The sequence below is a fragment of the Fragaria vesca genome, linkage group LG1 (assembly GCF_000184155.1).
Source record: "Fragaria vesca subsp. vesca linkage group LG1, FraVesHawaii_1.0, whole genome shotgun sequence".
NCBI classification, from domain to species: Eukaryota; Viridiplantae; Streptophyta; class Magnoliopsida; order Rosales; family Rosaceae; genus Fragaria; species Fragaria vesca.
The window spans coordinates 7,443,436-7,448,968 of record NC_020491.1 but is presented as its reverse complement, the minus strand read 5'-3'; positions in this window follow the sequence as shown (position 1 = coordinate 7,448,968).

The following is a 5,533-nucleotide window of genomic DNA, read 5'->3' as shown; positions in this document are numbered from 1 at the left end:
GAGCAATTGCTCTTTGCTGTGCTTGAACTAAAACCTAGGATTGAAATATCGTTCTACAACTGTGATGGAGCTAAGATAACTAATGACAACAAAATAAGGAACACACGGCTAATACCTCACTCCATAGTATTTCTTTTGCCAATTCTATCTTAGTCGTTCAGTTTCCTACAAATTATGGAAAGCATGTAAGTCAAGCAGATCATAAAGGGTAAAGACTATTCAAGAACTTCCGATACAAGCATAACTATCTAGTCATTCAATGACGGGTTAGGAATATCATGGCCTCCCTGGCCAATCACTAAACATATTAATTCAAAACTTTAAAATGAAAATATGAGCAGCAGAGTATAAGAACTTATATTCCAACTCAGTGTCAAGTGCATCTGTAGTACAGGCTAATTCTCAGACTACCTTCTGATAGTTACGGATATATGAACTCTTTAATAGCAAATGGAAACCCTGATTTAGTTGCTCAATAACTTAAGCACGTAACCGAAAGAGTACCAATAGTCTGATACCTACATGTGCATTGTATTACAGGTTTTGTGGTACATGTCAAGATAAATATGCCATAATCAATCAAAAGATCAGTATAGGAATCAGTAAATGCAAGACAACAAAATCAATATTCCTCACCCTGTGAAATGTTCTGATCTGGTTCAAGATCAATTATTAATGTGGGTAAACTATGTAGCTGTATTATAAAAAGAAAAAGAAGTTTAAAGGATAAAGTACCTCTCCCCTCATAACAAAACTTGATACCAGAATATGAATTAAAACAAGATTTGCATATTTCTGACAAAAAAGCAAAGTAACTAACAAAAAAGTAGTAATCCTGAAATCCAATAGAGAAAGAAATCCAAGTACATGAGAGTCTTAATCTTCGATTTTATCAATTCGAACGAAATTGAATAAACTTTTATTAAAGAAAGAATACGCTCTTTTAATTTCTGGGTTACCAGGGATTGAAAAAGTAAGAAGAGAAGGGGTAGATAGAATACCGGTTTAAATGCAGGTAACGCGAAAGCCATAGGCTTTGAGAATGATACCAATCATGCTGCCCAGACCACTAGCCGCACTAAAAAGGAGACATGAGATATAGAAAAAAAAAACCCTAATATACATCCTAGCTCCAGATGTTAATTGAACTGTCAGATTCACAAAATTTAACAATTCAGAGAACAATCTAACTCGCCCAATATCGAATTCGAATTTGACTGTTACATAAAGGGATAAATAGATTAGAAATTACAACCATCGTCGTGACTAGTGCAAGAGGACAAGGTCCGCTTGGGCGGAGCAGAGGACTGAGAGCCACCGCACAGGGCGAAGAGGACGCCCATCGCAATTGTCCCTGAGAAGCGAGAGACAGAGAGACAGAGAGAGTGGTTGGGACTTGGGATGTTGAGAGATATTTCTTTTGATATTGGGAAATGGATCGCAATTTGAACTAAAAAATTAAAGCCCCGGGCATCTTTTTTGTTTCCCGCTCGCGTTTTCATGTTTTATATTCCTTCAACAGCGTTTATATATTATAAACGCTATGGATATATTTGCGCTCCACAATTGATAGCACTTCAATACAAAACGCTATGGTATTGTGCTATGAAACATGCTTTTTCTTGTAGTGGCTCCTTCTGATGCTTATAGACAATTCTGTGAGAGGTTCCAAGGTCAGACTTGAACTACTTAGTTTGATGTTAGATAATGTTCAATGTTGATCATGAACCAATTTCTGTCAAAGGTTATGATAGCTTTCTGTGATGTTTCCTTATCAAATCCTTTTAGTATTTCAAAGTTATGAAATTTCCATCAAATTATAACTTAAGATAAAAAAATGATTTATTTCAACTTTTAACATTCTGATTTTCCTCTGTATCCTTGTTCAAAAATCAAGAAACTTCCTATTTTTGACATTAATCAAGTCCCCAAACACTGCTTGAACAACTGGAGGAAACTTTACGAACACTACAGGGGTGAGATGAGCTCGGCCATGAAAAACACCAATAAAGATCAGGCTGCTAAAGCGTCATAAGATATTATAAAGAGGTGATCATTGCAACATTCTTTCTGGGTCTAGTAATATTTCATGTTCTATGTTTTTGCTGACTCCTTTTCATTTGTAGAAGCTGTATGATGCTGCTGACTTTGAGCACAGTTCAAAGCCGATTGATGCAATACTGGACGAGGCGCACGCAATATATCATGTGTGCTATGACTATGCTATCAATATAAGAGATGTGCAAAGATGTTCCTTTGCATGGAAAGTAGCTGGTAAAGCTTTGTGCGAGCTTCAAACCAAGAAGACGGGTGAGAAGTGGTTAAGCATTGCTCCTTCTGTTTTACAACAGCTCTTGTAATGAAAAGGTTTTCACGGTCTTACCCTCTGTCTTTATGAAAGACATTGTATAAAGGAATGTTGTAGATGTTGTAGTATATGTATGCAATAATGTATATATGTCAATGAAAAGCTACCGTCTGTATCTTTGGCCAAAATGAAAACGATCCCTACATGAACATCTTAATGTAGAGAAAACGACCTTAAATGTAGAGAAAGTGAGGTTAGAAATCAATTTTGGAGTCTGAAGGTTAGTTTCTAAATTTCTTCCAAAAAGAAGGTACAAGTATGTTTTAATAAAAGCTCTAAAAAAAAAGTCTGATTTAATAAAATGTTCTGCTTTAAAAAAAAAAAAAATCGGCTTTAATAAAATGTTGTGGTTTAAAAAGTCTGCTTTAAAATTTGGAAATGTCTGTAGTTAAATTTTCAACATTGTAGTTAAATTTTCAACAATACCCGTATTTTACTATACTAGATTACATCATATTTCATTATACATAATCCAACTGAATTTTCTACCCACTATAACACATCTTATTTCACAAGATTTTCTAAAATTATGTTTTTCAGTGATCAGAATCACAACGTGTCTACTAATGTGATATAAGTTGTTTGGTAGGTTATATACAAGTGTATAATTTTATAAACCAACTCTACAGTGGAAGTAAAATTTTCAAAAATCACGTGAAATATGATGTGATCGGAATGGTCAAATACAGCAATGGTTGAAAAATCACGTATTTCGAGTAAAGTCCAAGTCCTGATATAAGCGGTCAATTTTTTTACGTTTATGCTTCCCTATGGGTGCCCTATCTTCAAAAGGTAAACATCTCCAAATTTTTACATGTGTGGTTACGTCTCATCTATGTGAGAGTTTAACGTGTGGAAAAATTGACCAAACTAGGTTACAAAGAGGTAGGTAAGAGCGTTTTCGTGTGATAAGTGACGATGGGTTAGGGTTGACCGCTTCGATCGATCCCCGAACGTTGCCGAATATAGTTGAGTTTTATACCACAGTCATGTTTCACTATAACGATCATATCATATGGTGAAATTTTCATTTTATGAATTGTAGTCATCAGAATCACAAGGTGTCTACTAATATGGTATAACTTGTTTAATAAGTTATATGCTAGTGTACAACTTTGTGAACCAACTACACATATGAAGCAAAATTTTCAAAAATCTTGTGAAATAAGATGTGATAGGAATAGTGAAATACGGCTATGGTAGAAAAATCACTTTAATTCGGCAAAGTTAGGGACCCGATCAAAGTGGTCAACCATATTTACCCTAAATGTTCCCTATGGGAGCCCTATCATCGGAAGGTAAACGTCCCCTATTTTTTATATGGGTGGTTACGTCTCATCTATGTGAAAGTTTAATGTGTGGAAGGATCAACCAAACTAGGTCGCGGAGGGGTAGTTAAGAACGTTTCCGTGTGATAAGTGACGATGGATTAGGGTTGACCGCTTCGATCGATCCCCGAACGTTGCCGAATATAGTTGAGTTTTATACCATAGTCATGTTTCACTATAACGATCATATCAGACGGTATAATTTTTGTTTTGTGAATTGTAGTCATCGGAATCATAAGGTGTCTACTAGTATGGTATAACTTGTTTAGTAAGTTATATGCAAGTGTAGAACTTTGTGAATCAACTACACATAGGAAGCAAAATTTTCAAAAATCTCATGAAATAAGATGTGATCGGAATAGTGAAATACGGTTATGGTAGAAAAATCACTTTAATTCGGCAAAATTAGGGCCCCGATCAAAGCGGTCAACCTTATTTACCCTAAATGTTTCCTATGGGAGCCCTATCATCGGAAAGTAAATGTCCTCTAATTTACCTACAATGTCGACCTACAATGTCATCAAAGTAACTATTTTTGTGAGAATTTCTATTTTCAATTACATTTAATTTTAATTATTTTTTCATACAAACTCAATTTTAATTATTACAATTTTCTTGGATTCTAGAACATAGAACAAAATATATAGACTAAGAAGATTCATAGAAATCAAATTCAATTCAACTGCATAGTCTTAATACATGATTTTTCAACCATAACCTTATTTCACCATTCCGCTCACATCTTATTTCACGAGATTTTTAAAAATTTTGCTTTCTCTCTATAGTTGGTTCACAAAGTTGTTCACTTACATATAACCTACTAAATAAGTTATACCACATTAGTAGGCACGTTGTGATTCTGATGACTAAAATTCATAAAATGAAAATTCCACCGTCTAATATGATCATTATAGTAAAACATGGTTATGGTATAAAATTCAACTCGATTCGGCAACGGTCGGGGCTCGATCGAAGCGGTCAACCTTAATTTATTGTCACTTATCACACGAAAACGTTTTTACCTACCTCTCCGTGACCTAGTTTGGTCGATTCTTCCTCACATTAAACTCTCACATAGATGAGGCGTAACCACATATGTAAAACTTTGGAGACGTTTAACTCTCGGTTATAGGACTCCCCATAGGGAGGATTAAGCGTAAAAAGTGTTGACCGCTTTTATCGAGACCCAAACGTTACTCGAAATACGTGATTTGTCATTCATAGCCGTATTTCACCATTCCGCTGACATCTTATTTCACGAGATTTTTAAAATTTTTGCTTCCTCTCTATAGTTGGTTCACAAAGTTGTTCACTTACATATAACATATTAAACAAGTTGTATCACATTAGTAGACACGTTGTGATTCCGATGATTAAAATTTACAAAATGAAAATTTCACCGTCTGATATGATCATTTTAATAAAACATGGCTATGATATAAAATTCAACTCGAGTCGGCAACGGTCAAGGCTCGATCGAAGCGGTCAACTCTAATCTAACGTCACTTATCACAGGAAAACGCTTTTACCTACCTCTCTGTGACCTAGTTTGGTTGATTTTTCCTCACATTAAACTCTCACATAGATGAGACGTAACTACACATGTAAAACTTTGAAGACCTTTACCTCCCGTTTATAGGACTCCCCATAGGGAGGATTAAACGTAAAAAAGATTGACCGCTTTTATCGAGACTTAAACGTTACCCGAAATACGTGATTTTTCATCCATAGCCGTATTTCACCATTTTGATCACATCTTGTTTCACGAGATTTTTTTAAAATTTGCTTCCTTTCTATAATTGGTTCACAAAGTTGTATACTTACATATAACCTACTA